The sequence below is a fragment of the Elaeis guineensis genome, chromosome 5, assembly GCF_000442705.2.
Source record: "Elaeis guineensis isolate ETL-2024a chromosome 5, EG11, whole genome shotgun sequence".
Taxonomy (NCBI): domain Eukaryota; kingdom Viridiplantae; phylum Streptophyta; class Magnoliopsida; order Arecales; family Arecaceae; genus Elaeis; species Elaeis guineensis.
Genome location: NC_025997.2, coordinates 73,847,327 through 73,860,367, shown reverse-complemented (window position 1 = coordinate 73,860,367; position 13,041 = coordinate 73,847,327).

Here is a 13,041-nt window from a genome sequence, read left to right as displayed (position 1 = left end):
TGTTTAAAAATTTATGAACCTAATTAGATTAAATTTTATATATTTTATTTGGGCTAAACTAGATGTGATTTGGTTTGGATTCAAATAAGAAAATTAAGAGTCCTTATTGGAATAGGCCTTTTCTCCCATGTGCCTCCCACTTTGATGCCATATATCCTCACACGCAAATAGTTTTTGCATGAAATTTTTTTATGCCAAAGAGTCCTTTCACTTCTCTATCTCACACCCAAATTTGGGTAGGATCAGATTTTAAATGGTATGTTAAAATTTAATTTGAAATAGGATACCATATAGATAATGTTTCACATTATCTCTAAGACCTTATCGCCAACTTATTTTTTTCTCCTTATATGTGCAATATTTTGAGGAGATTTTTTATAGGAGATTATTTAGAGAACTGATTTACCATAAAAAAATATGAAAAGGAGAGTACCATATTTTTTTGATATGTTTTGATATAAATTTTTGAGTAGGGACGACAACACATCAAGAGTCCATGATCTCTAGGACTCTTCACCCCACCTCCTTACATATTGAAATAAAAGGAGTTTTATTTTATCTTATGTATGTAAAAAACCTGAGAGAGAGGCCTTCACATTGAGAGGGTCTTGGGCATGGTTTCATGGTGTGAGAGAAGAGGAGAGTCCTCTTCTCTTGGGGTGTTTGCAAAAATCAGGTTTTTAGGGTTTTGGTTTTTAGGATTTGGGAAGAGAGAAAAAATAAGAGAAAAATTATTTTTCTCTCTATCTTTCTTTTACCTGTTCATCTCCTCTAGAATTCTATTTTCAAACTCTAAAAAGATTCTAAAGATTTGAAGAAGAGATTCAAATCAGTCAAAAAGAAGGTCTTCATGTGAGCTAGCACTCCCAAGAAGATCGATGGCTTCGAGTGGATTTCTTGTAGAGATCGGATGCGTGTACGGCTGCAAGCAACCAGTAAAGTATGAGAATTTCAGTGCAGGGGTAAAATGATAATTTTAAATTTTTTTTAAAATTATAATTTTATAGCAAAAATTATTAATTAATCTAATTAATTAACATGTATGAATCCTACACAAGGATCTAAATATGATATATATAGCATGTATTTAAATTTAAAATTTTGAATTCTATAGTAAATATTTTACTGTTATGTGTTCAAAACACATTACCTTCATGCAGGTAGTCGATCACTGCAGTCTGATCACCATCGGGAAGGTCTGATCATCGTAATGCAGTTACACAGTATGTTTGCCTCTGTGGATCATCCACACAAAGCTCCCGATCTGATCGGCTCCTCACGAATGCTAGTTTGTTACAGAACCCTTTCAACGGCTGATGCTGATCGAACTCCTTCGATCGATCTCTGCCGACTCCTCGAATGCTCCGGATCATCAGCAAAGGTGCTTGAGAGGTTGATGAAGCTCTCCTTGAAGTCTGATGGGCTCACGATACTCGTAGCTCACCTTGTCACTTCTCGAACCCTAGGCAGAAACCTTAGGGTATTCTCAGAAAAACCCTGCGCCCTTTCTGTTTCTTTTCTTTTCTCTTCTTTTCTTTTTTTTTTCTCACGCACAGAGCCTTTCTCACACCACCCTTTCTCTCTAGGATCAGATTTCACATACCCCACCTTCTCTCTCATTTTAAAATGATGCAAGACCGCATCTTTTCAGCATTTTCACCGCATGAGAGGATAAAGCTAGGTGGTTGCTCACTTGAATTCAAATCAAATTTGAATTTAAATGCCAACCAATCTATCCTTATCCACTCAAGGCGTGAGAAGAGAAGGGGTGTTGGTTCTTTGTGCGTGGAGAGTTTACACGAGAAATTTTTTCTCGTATAGAGAATGGGGCGCATAAAAGGATAAGGTGGCGCATGGATTAGTTGCCCATTCAAATTCAAATAATTCAAATATTTTTTGAATTTGAATGGCCAACCAACTTTATCATTATCCACACAAGTGGCGCACAAGGGAGGGCATGGGAAGGCTTCTGTGTGGGAGAAAATTCACGAGAACTCATTTCTCGTGAATTCAAATAGGCACAGGTGAGGTGAGGTGAGGTGGCGCAGGGAGATAAGTCAAGGTGGTTTCAAATATTAAATCAACCTAATTGAACCAACCTTATTAAAATAGGTTAGGCACAATTAGACTAATTTAAATTCAACACAATTAGGCTCAATAAAATCCTAATCAAATCAAAAATTGACTAAGCCCAACCCTTGATCAAATCAGGGACCAAATCACCTTGGCGATTAGGTCAACTCTTAACCTAATCGGGTCAAACCCAACTAAATCCAATTCAATTGGACTTGATCCAAAAATAATAACTCAATCAAATTGAGTTAATTAGAGATCAAATTACTAATTAAATCTTTCATAAATACTGAGTCCAAATCCGATGGGCAATTGGGTATCAAAGTCCATCGATATGAAATCCTGATCGAAGAGTCCTAAACCTGTGGGACTCTTGACCCCGGTACCCAAAATGTGTGGAACTCATGATCAGAGAATCTTGATTCTTGATCACAGAGTCCCAGACATGTAGGACTTAGAGTCTCCAAGCATTAGGACTCTTGGTCGAAGAGTCCCAGTCCAGTGAGACTCTTCACCAGCCATCAGATCAGATAGGAATCTCTAATGTGTGTGACCCTGCAGGTTCGAACCTAAGCCGGTAGCACAAAAATCATATTCTGTACTAATCGAAGTGACCATCTAGCAATAGTACCCGACATTCGGATAGGTCGAATAGTCACAATCGTAACATTCAGTACCTACAGAATATGGTACTGTATAATTCATCCCATTTGACCCCAGTGTATAGGACAACTCAGGGTTAAACTGTCAACCCTGATCAGATCATCCGAATCATGCTCAACTCAATCAGTCCTGTGACTCCTCACTAGGACAACCCTGGCCAAGGTTTTGCTAAATTGAAACACGACTGTACACAGCTCCTGAATTGGAGTGGTCAATCCCATCTTGACACACGCACCGACAAGTCAAGTACTTGACTACACCCAGCAGCCTTCCATCACTGAATTAGAAATTCAGGTAGCCCAGTGCCTAAGTGCAGTGAGTTGCTTGCAAGTCACCGTGGTGGTCTCAGGTCGGAGGGACAGTTATACCCATATCCCATCGGAGCAAATCTTGACAGCAGAAAAAGCTCCAGAGTCGGTCACGTTCAGTGCAGATGTACCCTTACATCTCACCTGTATACCATACCAGTGTCTCCACACTCTTTGGTTAAGAGGACAACCAACCCATATGGCACACAACAATCTATGCTTGATAAACGTTGTTGCCCTTGGTAACAACGTATCATTTGATCGCGAATAGGTTTAAGGACTAAACGATAAATCCTCCTTTGTCGAGTCTAAATAGTCCTAAGGACTTCACCACAACACAGGAGTTCATTAGAGGATGAAACAATTTGTGATGAAAAATATCAAAATAATTTTTATTTATTTATAATTCATATACTAATACAAGAAAGAGCATAACCGTCAACAGGCTGACGATTGGCTTTGGGACACTATTCCCAACAATCTCCCACTTGGCCTAAAGCCAATCGGTGCAGTATCTAATACCCATCTTCGACTTGAACTCGTCGAACTCCTTCACCGTAATGGCTTTAGTGAATGGGTCAGCCATGTTCTCCTTTCCATCGATCTTCTTAAGGTCGACATCACCTCGATCCATGATTTTTTGGATGAGATGGTAGGGACGCAGAATATGCTTCGTCCACTGGTGTGCCTTCGGTTCCTTCGCCTGAGCAATGGCTCCAGAGCTGTCAAAGTAGAGCAGAACTGGACCAACAAGGGAGGGTGTTACTCCGAGCTCGGTGATAAATTTTCTCAACCACACCGCTTCTTTGGCAGCATCTGATGCAGCGACATACTCTGCCTTGCAAACTGAATCTGCCACAGTGTGCTGCTTGAAACTCTTCCAGCAGACAGCCCCACCATTAAGGGTAAAAATAAATCTCGACACACTCTTGCTGTCATCATGATCAGACTGGAAACTGGAGTCTGTAAACCTTATAAGTCTCAAGCCACTGGTCCTTAGTATTTCTTAAATACTTCAGGATGGTTTTAACAACCTTCCAGTGATTCTCCTCTGGATCAGATTGGTATCTACTCACTACCCCTAGTGAGTATGCCACATCTGATCGTGTACATGTCATGGCATACATGATAGATCCCACTGCCGAAGCATATAGAATTCTACCCATATGCTCTCTCTCCTGAGGTATTGTCGGACAATCCCTCTTCGAGAGAGAAATTCCATGGCCTATCGGTAGATAGCCTTTCTTGGAATTCTCCATGCTGAACCTCTTCAGCATAGTATCAATGTACGTGGACTGGGATAAGCCAAGCAACTTTTTAGATCTATCCCTATAGATCCTCATCCCTAGGATGTAGGAAGCTTCTCCCAGATCCCTAGGATGTGACGACAGCCAAATCTTTATTCTTTGTAATGTAGGGACATCATTCTCGATTAAGAGAATGTCATCCACATACAATACAAGAAATACCACTACTGGACCATTAGCCCATTTATAAATGCAGGGCTCTTCTCCATTCTTAATGAAGCCATACGTTTTGATCGTCCTATCAAAACGTATGTTCCAACTCCGGGATGCCTGCTTAAGTCCATAAATAGACCTCTGTAGCCTGCACACCTTAGACTCATCTGTGGATGTGAACCCTTCAGGTTGTATCATATACATCTCTTCGTCCAGCTCTCCGTTTAGGAAAGCTATCTTCACATCCATCTGTCAGATTTCATAGTCCAGATGGGCAGCTATCGCAAGCATAATCCGAATGGATTTGAGCATTGCCACAAGAGAAAATATTTCGTCATAGTCTATACCATAACGTTCACGATATCCCTTGGCAACCAGATGGACTTTATAGGTCTCCACCTTTTCGTCTATGCCCCTCTTCCTCTTGAAGACCCACTTACGCCCTATGGATTTTACTCCTTCGAGTGGGTTAACCAATGTCCACACATCGTTGACCTTCATGGATTCCATTTCGGATTTCATGGCCTCTAGCCATTTCTCAGAGTCAGGTCTCTGCATTGCATCTGTTGGGTATAAAATACCCCCAGCCGAAGTTCATAAGAGGCCAACTCTCCCGAGATCCCTCCGACTTTGTACGGCATCTTTTTTGGATTTCTCCGGCAGTCGAATTTTTGACTTGGTGCGATGCTTTTCTAAACTCCCCCAACTATCTGAGCTATGATAACGCCCTTCCAGACTTCTCCAACGATGAACTTCTTCAGTCGTCCACCGGACTGCTTCAAATGCTCCCCGGGCTTCACTATCTACCGACCTTCTACAATGATCGACCGTTCTCCGAACCTCTTCCAGATCTCTTCCAGCCATGACAGATTCTAATCCGAACTTCCCAGACTTTGTCCACAATCGAACTTCCCCAAGGATAGATTTCTACAGCAACCCGACTCCACCCATATTTCTACGGCGGTCGACCGCCTTTTTGATTTCATCCGAGCTCCTACGGGAGCCGGACCTCTGCCCCAAATTCTTATTGCAGGTAGACTTCATCCGGACTCCCGCTACAAATGGTCTACTCCGAGCTTCTATTACAAGTGACCTACTCCGAATTTCTACTACGAGCGGTCCACGTCGGATCTCTACTGTAAGCCTCTATCCGAGCTTCTATTGTGAATGAATCCCTTCCGGACTCCTGTTGCAGGCGGGCTTCAGTCGAGCTTCTTCAATAAGTGGTCTCCTTTCAGCCTTCTACAAGAACCAGACTCTGACCGAACCTCCATAGCGGATTGGATATTGGATGAGCTTCTACGGTGATCGGGCTCCATCAGCTGGATTCCTACAACGACCGATCACCTCCGATGTCAGTCGAACCTCTCCAACACCATCCGAAGTCCATCATCGGCCGACCCTCCATCGGATCCTTCATAAAACTGAACTTCCCCAACGGATCATCTTCAGGCGAGTTCCCACCTCGGGTGAATCCCAGACGGACTTCTCCAACAATCGGATTCCTACCGGGCTTCGCCAATGGAAAGTTTCTATCCGAGCTTCTGCGGCAGATGACTCCCACCCGTAGTATCAGCGCCTAAGCCACCCGACAACAGTAGACTCGTCAGCAACTTTGGGGACATCCGAGCTTCTCCCAGATCAACAATAGAGAGCCATTCCACTCCATCAGATGTCCCAGTCGAGCTCCAACCGACGGATCAGAGCTCTCTGACAAGTCACGACAAGAGCCGCCCTCCTGCTCTACTCCCTGCAACGGATTTCATGCGGCTCCACCACTCTCTGACAAGTCACGATAAGAGCCGCCCTCCTGCTCCACTCCTTGCAATGGATTTCATATAGCTCCACACTCTCTGGCAAGTCCTGACAACAGACACCACTCCACTCTCCGTAACGAGCTCCACGTGGCCCTGAACGACCCCTGACGCCACTACTCTCCGTAACAAACTCCGCGTGGCTCTGAGCGGTCCACTACCAGACGGTTATAGACGTCGCTGTCAGGCAGTTACACCCTCTGTCTATAAATAAGGAACCCCCAAACACGTTCTTCTCTAGGCTGGTAACTCTATCTCGAAACTCTGCCAAAATTTCTGCTCGAGCACTCCATTTCTGTTGAAGCAGAGTACTGACTTGAGCGTCGGAGGGTCTTGCCGGAGCACCTCCAACTCCGGTTTAGACTTTCTTTGTAGGTCCCAGCGACGGCCGCGGTCATCCCTGCTCCAGCTTCTCCGACTTCGATGGAATTCTGCACCAACAGAATTTTGTCTTGCCGGAGCACCCCCAACTCCGGTTTAGACTTTCTTTGCAGGTCCCAGCGGCGGCCGCGGTCATCCCAACTCCAACTTCTCTGACTTCGGTGGAATTCTGCACCAACAGAATTGGCGCTAGAGGAAGGGCGTGTGTCTTTACAGTACCCTTGTTCTTAAAGGAGTGCTCAACCGGACCGATTCCGGTCAGCTTCTTCGACATTCTCTTCTCCTTCTTCTACTAGATCCTCACCTGATGCCTCCCCGCAGAGCATCCACCAGGCGATCCACGGCCTCCGCGGCCAGATCTCAGGCTCTGGCCTCACCTCTAGTTTTCCAAGCTCCTCCTCCTCCTTCTCCGGCAACGGCGGTCGGAGCGGAGCAATTCGACCTGCTGGTTCAGCAGGTCAGGGGCCTCACTGAAGCGGTGCAGGCCATGCAACAGTAACAACAGCCACAGGCGTCAGTGCGGTTGGAGAGAATTCCAAAATCTGACGGTAGGGCGGGCCACTTGGGCCAGTCGCCCCGTCTTTCCCGAAAAGATGAATCCGAGGGTGGAGAGCCCCCAGTCCGATCACGATTCTACTCCCGGAGGATCTCTACCTCCATTTCGCCCGAAGACCCTCGAGATCCACAGTCGTGAGGACTTCCTGAATCGAAGGCTCTAGGAGATGAATCGACGGATTGAAGAACTCCGCCACACTCCCCCTGCTTATGGTGAGGACATCTGTACTGACCCTCCCTTTTCTCAAATGATCATGCAGGAACTGATCCTAGCAAACTTCAAGCTCCCCCAATTCGAAAGCTATGATGGGACCTTGGACCCGATCGACCACCTGGAAGCCTTACGGATAATGATGTTGCTCCATGGCGCACCAGACACCATTCTGTGCCGAGCTTTCCCATCCACCCTGAAGAGAGCAGCAAGGAACTGGTACTCAACATTGAAGCTGAGTACCATCTTTTCCTTTGATCAGATGAGCCACCAGTTCGCGGCTCATTTTGTTAGTAGCCGGCATCCCTGGAGAGGTTCGGAGTCCCTCATCAACATCAATCAAAGGGAGGGGGAATCCATCCGGGCTTATGTCAACCATTTCAACGTCGCTGCATTGGAGGTCCGGAACTTGGACCAATCGATCGCGATGGCCACTCTGAAGGGTGGCCACCAGAAGAACGACCTCTTGTTCTCCTTGAAAAAGAAGTACCCCAGGGATTTCATCGATTTGCGGGCTCGGGCCGAAGGATATGCTCGAGCGGAAGAAGCCTTCAAGATGAAGGATGAGGAGACCACGAGAGAGCGGCAGGCGGAAGACTCGAGCAAACCCGCAGCCGAAAAAGGACCGAGTGAAGCTCGACCACGCTCTCGAACTCCTCCCGAGCATGGGCGCGCCCGGACTCCTCCCCGAACTCATAAACAGAGAAGTCCGAACCGTCGAGTTCGGCAAGGCTCTCCTCCAGGAAGATTCCACAGCTACGCCCCTCTCAATGCATCGAAAACTCAAGTATTGATGGAGGTTAGGGAGCAGCTCCCAAGGCCGAAGAGGATGCGCTCGCACCCAGAAAAGCGCAACCCAAACAAATTCTACCTCTATCATCGTGGCCACGGCCACGATACAGAGGAATGTATTCAGCTCCGAGACGAGATCGAGGAGCTCATCAGATGAGGTTGGCTCGACAGGTTCATTCAATGCCGACCTGAAGGAAGAGAAGATCGGCCTAGGGCCCTACCACAACTGGAACCGCCAAGGAGGGAGGAGCAGCTAGAAGATCGGCCTCCAATTAGGATTATCAACTCCGTCTCAGGGGGACCCCGACGGGGAGCAAACCTTCCGTGGCTATAGGGTTCAAAAAATCTACAAATGTATTACCAACAACTTTGCCCTGAATAAGAATTCTTTTCATATTCGCGCATTTCTTTTTCTTTTGGTATGAGCTTATAACGACAGGAAATAACTCCCCCATACAAACAAAATTAAGCGCGTTAGGAACAGGAGGAGAACCTCGTCCTAACATGAGCAAAGTCGAAGGCCCGATTTCCTAAAGATCGGATGGGGGGAGAGGCCCTTACAACGACCCTTATGTGCCCCCACAGCCTTGTTAGAAACAGGAGGAGAACCTCATCCTAACATAAGCAAAGTCGAAGGCTCGGTTTCCTAAAGATCGGATGGGGGGAGAGGCCCTTACAACGGCCCTTATGTGCCCCCACAGCCTTGTTAGGAACAGGAGGAGAACCTCGTCCTAACATGAGCAAAGTCGAAGGTCCGATTTTCTAAAGACCGGATGGGGGGAGAGGCCCTTACAATGGCCCTTATGTGCCCCCACAGCCTTGTTAGGAATAGGAGGAGAACCTCATCCTAACATGAGCAAAGTCGAAGGCCCGATTTTTTAAAGACTGGATGGGGGGAGAGGCTCTTACAACGGTCCTTATATGCCCCCACGCCTTGTTAGGAATAGGAGGAGAACCTCATCCTAACATGAGCAAAGTCGAAGGCCCGATTTCCTAAAGATCGGATGGGGGAAGAGGCCCTTACAACGGCCCTTATGTGCCCCCACAGTCTTGTTAGGAACAGGAGGAAAACCTCATCCTAACATGAGCAAAGTCGAAGGCCCGATTTCTTAAAGACTAGATGGGGGGAGAGGCCCTTACAACGGCCCTTACGTGCCCCCACAGCCTTGTTAGGAACAGGAGGAGAACCTCATCCTAATGCGAGCTGAAACTGGCTGTCGGGAACAAGGGGAGGACCTCGTCCCGACGCAAGCAGAGATTCGGTTGATCGACCAGGAGGAAAGCTTCCCTAATGACTCCTCTACACTCTCACGATCCCATCAAGAGTAGAGGAAAGACCCTCACTCAAACACAGAAGAAAGGGGAAAGCAAAAAGAAAAAGCGACGAACTATACCAGCAATAGGTAAAAAATGAACTACATCAAAAACACAAGGGACCTTGTCTCGACGGAAGAGAAAATCCCTATCGAAAATCTCTGGTCTCTAAAGGCAAATCGACACGACAACGACCAAGAACCTTCAAACTGCGTCGACACCGAACAAGATGGAAGACAAAAGAAGTTCAGCAAATGACGACTCAAAGCAAGAACTGACGAGGGATTATGAACTCCATCGGCGCAGAACAAGACATAAGACAAATGGAGTTTGGTAAATAACCATTCAATACCAGAATAGATAAGGTAACAGATAATTTCATTTTCATTTCATTGGTGAAGTACTCATTACAAAGCCTTAAAGGCCAAAAAACAAAAAGATAAAGAAGAAGAAAAGGAAAAGAGGCTCCAAGGAAGCCCAGTTTCTTTCGATTTCGAGCTCTCGGTTCCAGCCCCCGCTATGGATTGTCTCAAATTTTTGACTTCCTCTTTTAGCTTCATCTTTTTCAACAGCATATCCTAGAACATTCGGTGGAATCGCCGGTGCTCATCCTCCGACTCTCGAAGCCACCTCCTCAAGACCTCGGACTCCGCCTAGACGTCCTTGACTGCCTGCTACTCATGGACCAGCTGAACATTCAGCCGTTGTACTTCAGCTTCCTCCCACCCAAGGGCTATGGACAGTTCCGCCATAGTCCCCCTCAAGGAGCAAAGCTCATCAGAACCTTATGCAGGGACATGCTGGACTCTCTCAGACAACCGCCTTTGAAGGCGGGCAACTTCGTCAGTCGTCGTCTGGAGCCTCCTTCGGTAGTCCTCTACTTGTCTGCTCCAGCCGACTCGGTGGGTGTTGTAAGTCGCCTCGGCATCCCGCAGCTATTTTTGAAGGTTGGAGAACCTCTTTGACCAGTCTTGATCACGGTCAGTCCGGACTGAGAGCCGGGACGAGCTCCCTTCCAGCCGGTCGATCTTCTCCCGTGCGGCCGCCAACTCGATTTTAAGGGAGCTGATCTTGGAAGCCTGAGTCCACGGTCGGTCGCTGGCACGTTTTCGGAGTTCCTCAAGCTCCGTGATGAAGTCGGCTTTTCCTTTTGGTATATTCCATGAGACTTTTCCTGTGAAGGTCCCGAAACCGAGTAGCCTCCACGGTGACCTCTGAATGGCTCTCCTTCAGCCGGCGAAGTTCATCTTCCAGCCTCTTGGATTTCCTTGTCAACTGATGAACTTCCTTTTGAAGGTCTCGTATCATCGACTTCAAGGGAATACCCTCCGACAGGGGAAGAGCTTCGGCAGGATGCTGTCGTTGGAGGACAAGAGCGCCGTGACTCAAATTAATGCCAGAAGATAAAAAGAAGGAAAAGGATACAAAAAAAGAGAGGGGGGGATCCTCTGTAAAGACAAATCCGGCTTCATTGATCAAATAAACTTCAAGTACAAGAGAACGAAGGAACAATCACCACAAAGGAAAAACACAAAACTAGAGGTTCCGGACCTCTGGGGTAGAAGTAGAGGGGGTCGGCATCCCCGGAAGATCGTCAATGGCGGCTACAGCAATCGACGAGGTCCCGACTGGAAGAGGATTGGCAGTGACTTCAGATGGTCCGGCTTCATCATCGGACGCCTCGTTCAGGAAGCCGAGATCCAATTCGGGAAACCTCCCAGCCACCTTCTCTTGGCAGAGCTCGAACCCCTTGATGAAGGTGTCCTGGCCGAACTGGACCTTCAGATCTTCCATCTCGGAGGAGCCTTTGAACTCCTCCATTGCTCGAGCCCTTGCCTCTGAGACTAGGGATGGAATCCGCGCTTTCAGCTCGGAAACCTGCTCCTTCAATTCGGAAGCCTGCTCCTTCCACTCGAAAACCTACGCCCTTAATGCGGAGACCTCGACCTCAGCCTTCTCTCTCTCCTCCTCCAAGATAGTCCTCAGATCGGACGAGGTTTGTCCCTCCTTTTCCAGTGCCTCCTGAAGGCTCAGGACCTCGGCAATCTTCTCCTCAAGACGGGCGGCCCCGACTAGGCGACCTTCTTCTGCCCGAGCTACCTCTCTCTTGGCGATCTTCGCCGCCTCGACGTTGGCGACGAGCTGATGCCTAATCTGCAAGAAAGGTCGGGGAGTCGATATGAGAGCTCAAGACTAAGTTGAAGAAGCAGGAGGGAGGAAAAAGGCGAGTTAGCCTACTTCGAGGAACGATCCCAGAGAGTCCCAGACCCGCAGCTCGGGATCAGCGAGGACGATCCTCTCGACGACCTCGGGCAGGATGCACCCTTCGACCAGCCTCTTTATCAAGTCCCTATTGTTGAAGGGATTCTCCCCCAGGTCTTCCTCGGAGCCACCGACTCCCTCGGCGGTAGCCCTGCAACTGCGACTCCTCCGGGTTAGGGTCTTCTTTCTCTTCCTCCCTTTGGCCCCAGGCGCCCCCTCGGGATGAACCTCCGCAATGGGACCCTCAGCCGGGGGGCTCTGTGAAAGGGTTCAGGGGACTTCAGGTTCGGCGTCGGAGGGGACTTCGACGGCGATGGGCGTCGGAGCAGGCACGACCGAGCTTGTCCCCTCTGTCCTGGATTTCTTCACCGACCCCAAAGTTGAGGCGTCCTTTCTCTTGTGGGTCTTGAGACCCTGGGCTAACCTCTGAGTCACACTTGCATCCATGTCTGCAATAAAAGAAGATCAGCATGGCTTCGAGATGGAACAAGAAGAAGGAGAAGTACCCCAAAAAAAAAAAGAAAAAAAAAGAAAGAAGAGAGAAGAAGAAAAAAGAAACAAAAAGGAGAGAGATATCGGCAGGGTTAAGGGGGCTCAGGCCGACGTTGAACAAAAGTTGCTCCCTCAAAAGTTCGAGGAAGAGAGGAGCTTGATAGGCCTCAAGTTTTTTTGAGGCCTCGAGGTCGTCCCTTCCTAGGCTAGAGGCCCGACGGGTGGAATCCCTCAGAGAACCCCAAGGGGGTAACCCTAGCTCTAAGGTTGGGCATCGGACGTACAAGAACCTCTCCTTCCAGTTATGGACAGAAGAGGGGGCACCTTTCAGCAACCCCTTTCTACCGAATTGGGGGAAGAAGTACAACCAATCTTTTGTCAAGGGATGGCACTTGAAGGTGTAGAAGTTCCTAAACAAAGGAAGAGTCGGCTGAACTTCGGCTAAACTACAAAGGGAAAGAAACCCTATCAAAAACCTAAAGGAGTTTGGCACGACGAAAACTAGAGAAATGTTCAGAAAACAAAAGAGAGCAACAATGAAGGGCGGCAGCAGGAGCCGAAGTCCAGCATGGAAGGCCTTCTGGTACAGACAGAAGCGGTCGGGAGGAGGGGCGCTAGCCTGGTTAGATGGCCCGAGAAGCTCCAGCTCGTACTCCGAAAGAACTCCATACTGAATCCTTATCAGTGAGAGTTCATCCGGAGTCAAGAAATCGAGG